The sequence below is a fragment of the Lonchura striata genome, chromosome 12, assembly GCF_046129695.1.
Source record: "Lonchura striata isolate bLonStr1 chromosome 12, bLonStr1.mat, whole genome shotgun sequence".
NCBI classification, from domain to species: Eukaryota; Metazoa; Chordata; class Aves; order Passeriformes; family Estrildidae; genus Lonchura; species Lonchura striata.
The window spans coordinates 22679913-22694412 of record NC_134614.1 but is presented as its reverse complement, the minus strand read 5'-3'; the positions used below and the strand labels follow the sequence as shown (position 1 = coordinate 22694412).

Below are 14500 nucleotides of genomic sequence, written 5' to 3'. Positions count from 1 at the left end.
AGTGACATGATTTTAAACACAAACTCAGGCTTAATTTTTATAAATCATTGAACGCATATGGCATTTTTGTTTGTCTTTAGCAATTAAATTGTTAAAAATACATAAGAAGAAATGGCTAAAATTGTTAAAAACACATAAGAATAAATGTTTTTTTCACCATGACAGAAACACAGCAGTAATAATAATAATAGTAATAATAATAATGGTTTGAATTAGAATATTAAGATTTGATTAGAGGCAGTGCTTTGCAGTTAGAGCTCACAGGGTTGCTGTGCCACATTATAGCATTTATTCTACCTTTTCTCATTGGTGTTTGAATTGTTCAGTTTGGTAAATGGGATTTAAGAGGTAAAAGTGGTCCTGAGTGTTGCCTTGAAAAGGAATATTTAGCAGGTAGATCTGGATTTTTAGGCATTATAATGGCTGTTGATTCTTTACTTCCATTTTCCATTTTGGTTTACCAGGGATATATCTAAGTTAGTTCCCCTGATGTATATGGGAGGATTCAAGTAGAGAAGGGTGAGCAGTGGGCAGCAGCATTTATGTATAGAACATGATAAGTGACAAATTTCTGGTGGATGCTTGGTTTTAAATTGCCCCTTAAAGCAGGTTTGACCCGTGGTGGAGAGCAAGCAGCACCCCCAAATCTCCAGTTTAACCAGGTTCATTCTCTTAATGTGAACTCTCAGTTTGCTCCAGCCCAGAGGTATCCTGGAGCTGCTGCAGGGATGGAGTAGGGATGAGATGTGAAATCTGAGAGAATTCAAGCCCTCTGGGAGCCTGGGACAGTAATTAAAGCTGGCAGTAATTAAGCACGCCTGGCCCAGGCAAGAGGAAGAAGCAGAGCAATCAGCAGAGGCTCTTGGCTCTCTCAGCTGGTGAGGAAGGAGCTGTGGGGTGGTAGAGCTGCCCTGTCCCCCAGGGCACTCACACCTCAGTGCTGAGCATCTCCAGGTCCCCTCCAGGGCTTTGGGTGGGCTCGGAGCTGATGGGACAGGAGGGACCTGCTCCAGCTCCTCCTGCTCCAGGATCTGCTGCCCTGGCCTTGGGCACTGCCACCAGGGCAGGGAGAGGAAGAGATTCCAGGATCCATTGTAAATCCCAGGATCCCTTTTAAATGTGACATTCACATTGTCTGGACAGAGGGATGCAATTCTGTCTCTCAGGAGAAGCACAGAGAGAAGAAGAGGAAACAATCTTTATCTCTGCTCCTTGGTTCTCCCCATGTGGAATGTGGTGTGGAGATTGTTCACCTGCAGTGATGCTGGGCTGGATTCTGGTGAAGTTGTTTGGGGTCAGTGACCAATGGACCCAGCTGTGGCTCGGGCTCTCAGCACAGAGTCACAAATTTCTAGTTAGATAAGTAAAAAATAAATATATAAAATAGTATCTCTTTAAATAATATATTAATATAATATAGTATAGTTTTAATAAAACTATCCTTCAACCTTCTGATCTAGAACCAGACATCACATTTCTCCCCATTGAGGGTCGCCTGGTTGTTGATATATAAAGGCAGAGCAGCTGGTGGGATCTGTATGGGCACAAAGTGAGCTGTTCTCTGCTCTAGCCCTCAGCTGTGGGCACACTGGAATCAGCTGGCTGGAGCAGCCACAAAATAATGCCAATTGGCCTCATTTATTGATTTTCTTCCTGTTCTTTGCCATAAAGTTTAGGAGGTTTAGGTGAGGCTGAAAAGCTGCAGCGGCAGCCCTGGAGAGGAGCAGCAGCAGGAGGGGCTGGGGTTGTGCCATGCCCAAAGCCTCAGCCCTGCCCGGGCACGGCTGTTAAATGGTTCCAGAAATGAAGATCTTTGCTCCAAGCCCTGTTTTAGGTTGCTAAGTGACTGCAGTGTGCTTGCCTTGCACGTTACTCACCTCAGCTGCTTCCAGAGCCAGGCCAGCAATGGTTAAAGGCAGGATGGAGCCCAGAGTGCCAGCTCTTAAATACATTATCCTCATTTATGGCCAAGAAATGCACATTTTGTCCCATATCGAGGGCAGGAAGGGTGGTGGGCCCATGACCATGGCTTTTTCCAGATTCCAGAGGGCAGAGCTGGGAGATCCCATTTTTATCAGGCCATGCTCTTGTCTGTCCCCTCTGAATGTACAGCTTGTGGTGGGAGCTGCTCAAAGATGTTTTTCATCTTTTCTTCACTCCCACAAATCCAGGTATCACTAGAAATGCTAGTGTTTTAAAAAGCTGCACTTATTCCTCCCTCCAGAGTGTCTCCAATACCTCAGCATTTGGGTGGGTCTCATTTCCTTTGCTGTGATTTTTCTCTAAGGGTAGAAAGATAAAAATGGCCATTTAAAAATTCAATAATAATCAAAAAATAATGATCCAAAAGCAGTTTTGTTAAAGTCCTTTGGCATCATCCCAATGATCTTTAGCAAGGAGAGCAGGAATTCAGGGCTGAAAAATTGGGATGGAGGAAGGTGTCCCTGCTGGAACTGGATGAGTTTTAAGGTCCCTTCCAACCCAAACCATTCTGGGATTTTCTTCTGCCTTTTGGAGCATTCTGGGGACCAAAAAGAAAATCGAAGAGATGATTCCTCAGCTCTTGCCTTGAATTTGGTTCAGTGATTTAATTTTCTTGGTGTGTAGGGGAAAATGAAATGTGCCAGATAAAAATCTCAGGCCTCTCATGGTTCCCCTGGAGTGAGAGGGGCTAAAATAGGATATTTTAATAAAAGCTCAATAATGGAGCCTGCGTGGCGGGGCCCTGTGTTAATTATAACAAATATATATATATATTTCCTGATCACAGGAAAGTGCTATTCAAATATAAATAATAATTGCTTCTGTACAGCAGGCTTGGGAGAAAAAAAATTGTCAGATATTTTCAGTCAACAGCAGTTGGCTCCGCCAAGCTCCTCGTCAGCTGTGATGAGCTATTAGGGGAATGTTTATGGACACAGCAAAAATAAACTCCAAAAAGCATCCATCATCTTTATTGCCCCTTTCCAAAGTGAAAGGGGTTATTTTCTTGCTGGACGAGCCTGCAAAGGACGGATGGAACCTGGGAAGACAAATAATTGACAGGGTTTAGTGTTTTTCCAGACATGACATCAGGGTTTGATGCAAGAAATGGGAGATAATTCATCTTCCTGCAGCACTCAAAATGCTTTGTGAAGGCTCCAAACCCCTGAATTGCAGGAGTACTCTGCTGCTTTATGTTACCTTGGTTTAATATGGGGCTGAACACACCACTCCTCCTCTAAAAAAGGGAATTTGACCCCAAGGTCAATGTTCCTCAAAACCGTTTGCAAAGTGAAAGGGCTTTATAATTTCTGTGACATTTTGGATGTTCTGGGTGGGTTTCCAGAAGTTTCCAGGGTTTTTCAGCTCCTGGAGGCAGAGATGCTCAGTGGTGGGGAGAACTGGGAGAAGCCTCTGCTCTCACCTTGCTCTGCACCATCAAGGTGTGCTCAGGTGGGATTTAATTGGATTAAATTTCATCACTGGATCTGTTATAATTAGTTCTCTTCAAAAAGATGTAGTTTATTAAGAAGGAAAAACAAAGATAACAAAAATCCCACTGTGCCAGGCTGGGGCTGCGCTGTCACATGTAGGACCCTGTTAAAAATCCCTTTCCCAGGCACAGGGAAGGTGTTTAAAATGCACAAAAATTGAGATGCAACTTGGAAATAATCATTATATTGTAGGTTTGCTCTGCCATCCATTGTGCCTTACCTGATGGGGTAATTACCACCGTTACAGAACATTTTAATTACAACACTGAGTCAAACTTCATGAAAGTGCCTTGCTACAAAAACGATATTAAATATGCACAGAGATGCTTTTTCTACTCATATTTTCCTTCCTTCCTATTTTGCTGTTAACAGAAACCAATTGCTGCTGTCACATCCCTTGCTTGTTTACAAGTTTCAAGGTTTTCCCAGCATTGTGTGGAAAAGAGAAATATTTTCTTTCCAGACGTATTAGATTATCAACAGATGCTGGTTTTATAAACTTGCTTTGAAAATCTGACTGGGCAGAGAAACTGTTTGAGACAGTGATCCAGCAAACTGAGAGGGAGAAATCTGTAAATTTGAGTCATTTAGCAGATTTACAAGTGTTTGCTCAGGGTGAGAATAGCAATGATGCTGGCCTGTGAAGGCAACTGCAAAGAGCTGTTCAGAGCTGGGGAGTGCCAGGCTGAAACAGCAGAGCTCTAAATGAAATCATGCACCCCCCTCTGCTCCTCAGCTGCAGCTGAAAACAGCAGTGCAGAAGATAAATCAAAATGAATTTTGTGGGCTGTGGGAAGTCCTTGCTGGGAAGCTGTGCAAAGCCTTGTGCTTTTTGCTGCTCGTTTTGCTGAGAAATCAGGTGAAATCTGGCCATTTTTGATGACTGTCCTTTTGGTTTCAGTCGAGGTCCATGCTCGTTTTTGCTGGATCTTGATTTTACCATCAGCACCTAAAATCCCACCTGCAGCCCAGCCCAGCCTGAAGCCAGGAGCAAAATCCCAGGTGGGCACAGGGAGAGCCCTGGGATGGGCCAGGAGCTGGATCTGAAGCTCAGGTGCAGCCTGGGCTCTGCTGAAAGCCAAGGCCAGGTGGTCACAGCATCCCTGGGGCTGCAGGGCAGGGCTCAGGTGGGCTCTCAGTGGAACCTGCACCCAGAGGTTTGATTTTTATACAGAATATTTATCAATTGGTATTCACGAGCCCCTGCTTGTTCTGGGAGCACTGCTGCATACCCACAGGTATTTCCCTTTGATGTTTCTTTAGTCTTTAAGATCAAAATCAGCCTTGTGCCTAAAACATTCTTTGCAGGAAGTGCTGGGCCATCTGTGGGAAATAGTTGGGTTTTCTTATCTGTGTCAGCTAGCCTGCCAACCCCAGAGAAGGCTGAGTGAGCTCCCCTCTCCCTTCTTCTCCCCTCTCCCTTCTTCTCCCCTCTCCCTTCTTCTCCCCTCTCCCTTCTTCTCCCCTCTCCCTTCTTCTCCCCTCTCCCTTTTTCTCCCCTCTCCCTTCTTCTCCCCTCTCCCCTCTTCTCCCCTCTCCCCTTTTCTCCCCTCTCCCCTTTTCTCCCCTCTCCCCTTTTCTCCCCTCTCCCCTCTTCTCCCCTCTCCCCTTTTCTCCCCTCTCCCCTCTTCTCCCCTCTCCCCTCTTCTCCCCTCTCCCCTCTTCTCCCCTCTCCCCTCTTCTCCCCTCTTCTCCCCTCTTCTCCCCTCTTCTCCCCTCTTCTCCCCTCTTCTCCCCTCTTCTCCCCTCTTCTCCCCTCTTCTCCCCTCTTCTCCCCTCTTCTCCCCTCTTCTCCCCTCTTCTCCCCTCTTCTCCCCTCTTCTCCCCTCTTCTCCCCTCTTCTCCCCTCTTCTCCCCTCTTCTCCCCTCTTCTCCCCTCTTCTCCCCTCTTCTCCCCTCTTCTCCCCTCTTCTCCCCTCTTCTCCCCTCTTCTCCCCTCTTCTCCCCTCTTCTCCCCTCTTCTCCCCTCTTCTCCCCTCTTCTCCCCTCTTCTCCCCTCTTCTCCCCTCTTCTCCCCTCTTCTCCCCTCTTCTCCCCTCTTCTCCCCTCTTCTCCCCTCTTCTCCCCTCTTCTCCCCTCTTCTCCCCTCTTCTCCCCTCTTCTCCCCTCTTCTCCCCTCTTCTCCCCTCTTCTCCCCTCTTCTCCCCTCTTCTCCCCTCTTCTCCCCTCTTCTCCCCTCTTCTCCCCTCTTCTCCCCTCTTCTCCCCTCTTCTCCCCTCTTCTCCCCTCTTCTCCCCTCTTCTCCCCTCTTCTCCCCTCTTCTCCCCTCTTCTCCCCTCTTCTCCCCTCTTCTCCCCTCTTCTCCCCTCTTCTCCCCTCTTCTCCCCTCTTCTCCCCTCTTCTCCCCTCTTCTCCCCTCTTCTCCCCTCTTCTCCCCTCTTCTCCCCTCTCCCTTCTTCTCCCCTCTTCTCCCCTCTCCCCTCTTCTCCCCTCTCCCCTCTTCTCCCCTCTCCCCTCTTCTCCCCTCTCCCTTCTTCTCCCCTCTCCCTTCTTCTCCCCTCTCCCCCTCTCCCTGTGGTGCACTCTGCCCAAGGAAGATGGCATGAGTGCCTGGTTGGAATTTTAAAAAACCTTTTTCTTTGCATGAGAATCAAAGAGCTGGCGCTGCACTTGGCTCGTTGGTGTTTGGGCTGGTGTGTATGATGATAACAGAGCCTGTGCAGGGCTGTGTTGCTGTCAGGGGGGTGTTTTTTGGGAGCCCCCGGCACAAAATGATGCCTGATGATGATGGTGGTGGTGGTGGCAGTGTCTGTGTCTAGCAGGACGTGCTGCAGGGAGGAGATGAGTGGACTCCATTTCCAGGAAACTGGGGATGAAAGGGAGGGATGTGTTCAGAAACATAAATGGTTCTCTTTGGAAGGGACCTCAGAAATCATCAGATCCCTCAGGAGAAGAGGGAACGACCTCAGGCTGTGCTGGGGAGGGCTGGCTTGGACAGCAGGAGGAATTTCTCCATGGAATGGGTGCTCAGGCCTTGGAAAGAGCTGCCCAGGGAGGTTTGGAGTGCCCGTCCCTGCAGGTGTCCAAGGAATTCCTGGAGGTGGCACTCCAGGTGCCCTGGGCTGGGGACAAGGAGGGGATCAGGCACAGCTGGGACTCGATGACCTTGGAGATGTTTTCCAATATAAATGATTCTAGTTCCAGCCCCCTGGCATAGCTAGGGAAGGAATAATTCTCAGTTTTGTGCCCTCACATACAGCCAGGCCAGTAATTCCAGCAGGTTGCTGAAAAGCAGCAGCACCTCTGGCCATTGTGTTATTATTTATTTCTGCCTTGCTTCTTTATTGACATGGAAAACAATTTTGGAGAGCAGCTGATGCAGGTTTTGCCATTGAATTTTTAGCTGCATGGGTTGGTGTGTGATGAGAGCCTCACCTGATGTAAAAGATGCCTTTGATAGTCTCTGTTATCTCTCTGGAAGGTTCAGATTGTTCTTAGGAAAATGAAGAACAAAAATATGCACAATGACTCCATTAACTCCCTGGCAATTACACTCCATCTCTTTTCAGGATCACGGTGGAAAATTAGTTCCTTAAACCCAGAAAGGGTTTCCTAAGCAATTAGGGAACTGGTTGGCAAAAAGGGATTGTTAAATCCATTGTCTTATGAAATCCATCATGCCACCAGGAAATAAAGATTTATGGCCATGCCGTTTATGGGAACCACATTCTGTGTCTCATGGCTTTACCAGGGAAGGGATTGTGCTCAAATTCCATGGATTTTTGAGAAGACAGACAGAGGACCCATTTTCTGTGGAAATTTAGTGCAGCACATGAGTATGGGCTTGAAAACTGCCCATTTCCATTAAATATCAACATTGGCTTTGATGGAAAAGCAGTGAATAATTATTTTAGCTTGAGTTTCACATTGCAGTTCTTTTTAAAGGGTTTGGGGTCTTTAAAATGAAAACTGTTTAGTGCAAGCTGCTTTTCTTTTGTTCTTTGTGTCCTGTGAGTTCCTTTGGTTGTGTAAGGAGTTTGTCCAATTCCCAGCATCCACATGGGTGCCTTTGGGAACCCCGGAGTGAAAATTAAGGAGGTTATTTCTGGGGCACAGGAAAAATGGAGAGTAAATGGCTCTGTACTTGAGAGGCTGTATTATTCTAATCTTTTCCCAGTGTGAAATTCTCACTTAAAGTTTCATGGGAACATCTTTCCCTTAAATACAAGTCCTCACTTCAGCTTTTACTGGGGGTATTAAAAATATGTGTAGGAAAGATAACACTTTGTAGCTGTGTAGTAGCTATTAGGGAGGAAGATCTGGGTTTGAATGCTGATCATTTGCAGATACAGAAATTGTACCACCTGCTGCTGGAAAAGGTGGAGCACCCATGAATATTATGGGAAGTGCTCTGACAGCTGCTGCAAGGGGGAGGCTGGAGCAGCTGCTCATGAAGCAGAGAAGGAGAATATCAGCGAGGCACCGAGTTTTGCACCTTTAGTAACAATTTGTCCAAAATGCCATCCAAAAAAATGCAGAAAACAAATTTTACCGTGTGCAGGAGCTTGCTGAGCTTACCTACACACTGCTGCAAGCACTTTTAACTCACTTTCCTCCAACTCTCCCACATAAATAACGTCCCAGAGGTTCCTACACCTTTGCAGTGCCAACACAGCGTGTGGCTGTTTTCCAAACAGGAATTCCAAGTTTTGTGACTCCCTGGGTGCTTCCCTGGCCTCTTGGAGCTTCTGGCTCTCCTCTGCATCAGCCCTGAGCTGCAGATGCTGAGAGGTGCTCGGGGCTTGGCAGGTGAACCGGTCCTGAGAACATCTGAATGCATTTCCAAAGTAATCCCCTGCTAATTAACACACAAACTCCTCGCTGTTAATAAGATAAATCGGTGTTGTCTTGATCTTATGCACAGTTTATGGTAATTTTAAGCCCTACAGAAAGTGGCTGCTTCCATGAACAAATGGGGATAATTAGCTGGAGATAGTTATTATGCAAATTGAGCAAGCTGCACCTTTGAGTGGAAGTGGATGAGCAGGCTGAGCATAATGCCCCAAATTTGGATGCAAATGGAAAAGCTGTTATGGCATAACCTGCCCAGGTTGTCCATGCTTCGGATCAGCTGCAGAAATTCCTCTGGGAAATGAGCCCAGGCTGTTCTCCATCCCCAGGGCTGAGCATCCCTGGGTGATCCCACTTGGGGCACTTTTTTGACCAAAACCTCACTTCATTGAAACCAAAAGGTTTGGGCAAGTATTGATATTTTGAGGTTTATTTATATAATTCTGACTATTTTGATAATATTCAATTTTAATGTTTTTACTCCCATATCTTTTTCACTAAGGTTTATTTGGAATTTTTTTTTAACAGCCACATAAATACTATCAATAGGCTGAAATGGAGAGGAATATTGTAAAACTGAAATGTTCAATACCTAAATTAATTTCTTTTTTGGGTTTTTGGATTTTTTTTTTTTTCAGAGTTCACCATAGGACTGCTCATGTATCTGCTCTGGTTTGGAACTGAGTGTGCCATCAAATGTAGGACTGCTGGAGCCCGTGGGGCTGGAGCAGGTGCTGATGTTGGCCAGGCTGGTGGGACCCCAGGAGGAGAACCCTGAGCCAATTCCCTTGCTGTGAGTGTGTCCTTAGATTCATTTCTTCAGGAGCTGTTGGAATTCTGTTCATCTGGGCTGTCTCAGCTTCCTGGTTGCTCTGAGTAACCAGGAGCTGATTATTAATTAACACTGAACACAGCAACTGAGAGCAGCCTGCTTTAGACAGATTGTTATTGTGAGAGATTTCAGCTCTGCTCCTGCTGCCCCAGAGCTGGGGACCCCCAGAACCCGAGCTGGTTGGGGTTGGGATTGGGGCTGGAGTTGGAAGGGGCCTCTGGAGAGCACCAGGTCCAACCCCTGCTCAGTGGGCTCACCCAGAAAAGTCCAGGTGGGTTTGGATATCTCAAGGAAGGGCACTCCGCAATCTGGGCATCTGCTCCAGGGCTCTGCCATCCACAAAATAATGTGTTTTTTTCCACGTGTTCAGCTGGAACTTCCCGTGTTTCAGGTTGTCACCTGTGCTGTGGCTGGGCACCACTGAGAGTTTTCCCCCTCCTCTTTGGCACCTGCCCTTAAAATATGTGTGTGGTGATAAAATCACTCTCAGTCTCCCTTCTCCAGGGTTTGGAATTTCTGTTCCCACTGTGGTTTGGGTTTTCCATCCCCAGTCTTGGCTTTGGCACTCAGGAGCTCTGTGATTGCCACCTGGGGCTGGGCCAGCCCTGCCTGGTTCAGGCTCAGCTTCCCCCAGTGCAGGGACACAGCCCAGGGTCTGGCAGGAATCCCTTGAAAATCCCAGGAGATCCTGTGCCAGAGATCACCCTAGGTCAAGGGTGGTGGAAAAGTCTCTCCTCCAACCCGAGCTTCCAGAGAAAGGCTCAGCAGTCTCTGTTGTTGGTCTCAAGGCAGTTTATTGCAAGTTATCTCAAAGATTTTCTCCTTGGGCTGCTGTGGTTTGCTCACAGCTCAGGCAGAGGCACACACACACCCTGACATCCTCTCTGACCCCGACTGCTTCTTCTCTCCCACCCAGGGCTGCTGCTCTCTTTTATATGGGACATTACGTGTTACATGGGTACAGTTTTTCCCCAATGCCTATTACCTATATTAAATGGTGCTTTTCTACTCTAAACTAATCTGGGAGTGCCAACATCACCAAGAACATGGAGGTAAGGAAGGAGAAAGAGGGAGGACAGGGCAGGCCCAAATCCCAAATCCATCTTAAACCCTCTGACCCCCATGTACAAAACCAAACCCCCCTGTACAGCGCTCAAAAATTCTTCCCTCTACTTTGTGACTACTTCTACTCTAATATCTAAACTTTTGTGACTTCTTGTTCTCCCTGCAAGGTTGGTAAATCGTTCCATGGCTCAAACCCAAAATCACAGCTGTTTGCAGCTGCCTGCCAGGGTCTCAAATGCTTCTGACCTGGGCCCGGAACATCCAAAAATGTCTGAGGGACATTTTGAGTTCCAACAGTCCTGGCTCTCTCCCATCCCCACCCAGCAGCAGCTCCTCCACCCATGCCCCTCTCCCCGCATGTAAACCAGCGCCAGCCTCATGAACGTGGGATAAAAATGCTTTATGATGTTTTCTCTGGGAACCAAAGGTAATCAGGTGGATGTAGGGGTCAAATGAGGGCAGGACATCCCAGGCTTCTGTTCCCTGGGGAGGACAGTGGAATTATATTTACATTACACACAGCGTGCCCTGACTGTCAATATTGTGAAGCTCCTCCGCAGACCGATGAAATCTCCACCTGAACTTTGTCAAACTGTTTTATCACTCCATCTTCTGATTATCAGTGGAGGGAAAAAAACCCCTCCACATTTCCATAACAATAGCACTTAATAACCGGAGATGGTGAAAATCCAAGGTCTAATTTTATCCGTGGAAATAAAGATACCAGACGTCTCTGGCGAAATATTTGAAACTTGTTTTAAGAAAAGATGTTGGTGGCGAACAGATGGCCCCGGCCCATCATCCATATTCATGAGTGCATTGATTTCATTATGCCTTCCCCTAGGAAACTCAGCTTTTATAAGTCTGCCTGGCCATCAAATTGAGCAGTCAGGAGCCCTCTGTCACAGCTCTGTTGCTGTAGAAATTGGGGAAAGTATGTGAGAGGCTTTAGCACTTTTGTCTTGACTTTTATCACCCAGCACCTGTTGTTTGGGGCTGCAGAGCTGAGATTTTTATCAGGTGGAACACAAGTAGGGTGCACGAGGTGCCATGTTCATTTTAACTGAGTGACTTTAATTTTGTGACATCCTTGTGCTGCTTTATATCTTCCAGAGGGTTGGGATCTATGGGCAGGAGCTCCCAAAATCTCTTTGGAGAAATCCCTGGTGTGATTCTCTGCTTGATATATTAATTGCCCAGGATGAATCTTACAAAGCAGTGATCACTTAGACCACAAAGGGAAATAAAACATCCAGACAGAACTGCAAATCCAATTTGAAGTGCCTCTTCACTGAGGGAAACACATTGTTAAGCACTAGTGAAAGCTGGGAGTTGTTTTAAGAATTGTTTTTAATCGACTTTGAAGGCTTCTGTGTGAAATTCGGGATTTTTAAGTTTTGTCCAAAGAAAGATTTTTTTTTTTTTCCCCTTTCTTTTGTCCCTTTCCCAGTACCACCATATTCCATATGTGAGGATCCACACTGCTGTCTCTGAATAGTGACATTTGGCTTTTTTTGGTACAACATTCGTGCAGCCCTGATGGAGCTGAGCCACCTCCTGAAGGTGAAGCCCACCAGATGCCTCACTGAAAGTTTCTTTTCCAGGAACTGACTCAGTGATGGGAGAACATCCCTGGGCATTGGAACCCCAGGATTTGGGGTCCAGGGATGGGGACACCCCTGGTGGGAGCAGGGGGACCTCAGGGACTGATTGATGGCTGCAGGACTCTCTCAGCCCTGCATTCAGGACTTACCTCTTTTTTTTTTAAGGCAAGTTTAGCAGCTGGTCCTTTGATTTGCAAAATGAGGTTTAGTTCTAAAGAATAGGCCAAGACTGAGGGGATTCTGTAGGTTTGGGACTTGGAATTGCTTTTATCTTCCTCTTTTTGTCACTTCATTCCTTTCTTTCGGGCCAGAAGTATTTTTGTGCGCTCTTCAAAAGCCGGACTGCTGTTGTACTTGGGCTCCAAAGAGCCTTAAAAGTGCCATTTAAATTCAGATCTTTTGCAAAGCTTGAAGGGAGAAAAGTTTTTAAAGTGTTTCCTGCTTGGACATAATCGATCAGTAGCAGGGTAAAACGCAGAAATCTTCTTTTGGGGGCCTTTGATGAATGAAATTACAGCTGATTACAGCTGCGTGACACAACAGTTTAGGTGTCAGCTGAACAAAGACAGCGTGTGACCATGACAACAGAATGTCCAGTTTTTTATTTTACTTCTTTTCTAGAAGTAAAAAATAAGGTTAATATTCTCCCATTTGGTTTGCTAGATCAAGGGTACAGTTTAATTAAATAAAATGAGCACAACTACCATTTTTTTTGCATTATGGAACTGTCAGTTTAGCATTCAGCTCCCAAAGGGTACTCAAAGGATCATTTAATTTTAAAATGATTGTAGCCTTGAAATAACTTAAAAGGCCCTGATATATTTAATCAAAGGAGGTAACTGGTAATAGAGGAATAAATCATTCATGCATATAAATATCAGGGCTCCCACAAGGGTGGGAAGGCAACAGGGAAGATATTTAGGGCTAAATTGTTTCCTCTGGCCCCCTTCTGCTTGCATGTGTGGAGTTCAACAGCTGAGATGGTTTGCCACAGGCCAGCTGTGGGGTTTGTCTGTCCCCAGGACATCCAGATGTGCTGCCAGCTGTCCCCAGGCCTGTCCTCATGTGTCACTTGTGCCTGGTTTATCCTCCCCACTTGTGTGGGAGTGTGTTCTGACCTGAGCAGTGCCTGTGGAAATGTCAGGATTTGGGGTGAACCACATCCCCAGTGAACCAGAGCTGACCAAGGGCAGGAGCTGCCCCGAAATTCCGATGTCTGTGCCAAGCCCCAGTGGGGGCAGCTGTTTCAGCTTGGGCATTTCTTAATTTCCTGCCTTTGCTGTGTAAATCATGGGCTCCAGCAGTGCTTTTGCTGTGGGTGGTTATTTGTACACGGCTTGGAAAAGCTCAGCTTAGAGTTTGGAACAGCAGGAAAGGGCTTGGCTCATCCCCTGGGGGCTGGGATTGGGAGCAGGGGCTGGGGGTGCATCCAGACCAGCCCTGGGTGCCACCAGCCATGGCATTGTCACCACCCTGATGGTGGCACCAACCATGGCAGTGTCACCACCCTGATGGTGCCACCAGCCCTGGCAGTGTCACCACCCTGATGGTGCCACCAGCCCTGGCGGTGCCACCACCCTGATGGTGCCACCAGCCCTGGCAGTGTCATCACCCTGATGGTGGCACCAACCCCTCTCTGTTCCCACAAGTGCCAGGGTGGGACTGGGCCAATCTCATCTCCTTTGAAGGAATTGCTAAGAGTTTTATTAATGCATCTTTCAGTTGGTTCTTTCAAGAGATCTTTTATTTATATGCTAGATGAAACAATAAGCCAAACAGAAATATTATCTCTATTGTTCTATTCACTAATAGAACAATATATATATAATATATACATATCTACATATGTTATATATAATATATATAACAATATAACTAATGTTCCCATTAATTATATGGGACTATATTAATTAGTAAATAGACTATTATGTGTATGATAAAATAATGCAGGAGAATTTCTCCCAGCACTCTGTTGTGACCAGCTGGGGACTCTGCTCCCAGATATTCCCAGGCAGTTGAAGTTCCCATCAAGTGGCACTTATTTATATATTTTTGTATTCTATACTAATTATTATACACATGATAATATAATACAAGAGGTTTCTCCCTGAACCTCTGGGGTTCCTGCTGTGCTCCCAGCTCTTCCCAGGCAACTGGAGCTCCCATCAAGTGAACAATTAAATACCTGAGCCACTCCAAACCTGTAAATCTTTTGACAAAACACCCACCACTAAGTTGTTCTTTGTGCATCATCTATAATCTGCAAATTTCTCAGGGTGCAGAGGCACAGGAGCTGCTCCTGGGCTTGTCCCCTTTTTGCTCTCACACCTTCCCTGTGACACCTCTGCCTGTTTTTAATTAACACTCATGGTGATTATATCCACAGGAATTCCCAGAGACATGGAAAACTGGCTTTAAGCAGAAGGGATAATGCCACACCTGCCCCTGAGTGTTTTGTCCAAAATCCAGAGGGTCAATTTGCTTAATTGATTAAGCACAAATATGTTAAAAACTACCCTTTCTAGGTTTTCTCCTTGAATGGAGTTACTCTGTTAATTCAAAGGTTTTTCAAAGAGATTTAATGAAAAATTAATTTCTAGGGAAAAGAAAAAAAAAAAAAAAAGGTGTCAGCTCATAAATACAAGATTCCTCCCATCTGTTGGTGGTGCATGAGTCAGGGCTGTGTGCATGCACCTGGATAAAAGATGAATAACCTGCAGCTCGTGCCAGGA

General features: G+C 46.2%; 1 long non-coding RNA gene across 2 annotated transcripts in view; it reads left to right on the top strand.

The window, feature by feature from the left end:
- LOC144247000 (uncharacterized) overlaps nt 1-14500 on the top strand; it is a 708772-nt gene that overhangs the window by 29609 nt on the left and 664663 nt on the right. For both annotated transcript variants that reach the window (XR_013340720.1, XR_013340719.1), the window contains exon 2: nt 8906-9060. This is a non-coding gene — a long non-coding RNA (uncharacterized LOC144247000). The remainder of the gene's footprint in view (nt 1-8905; nt 9061-14500) is intronic.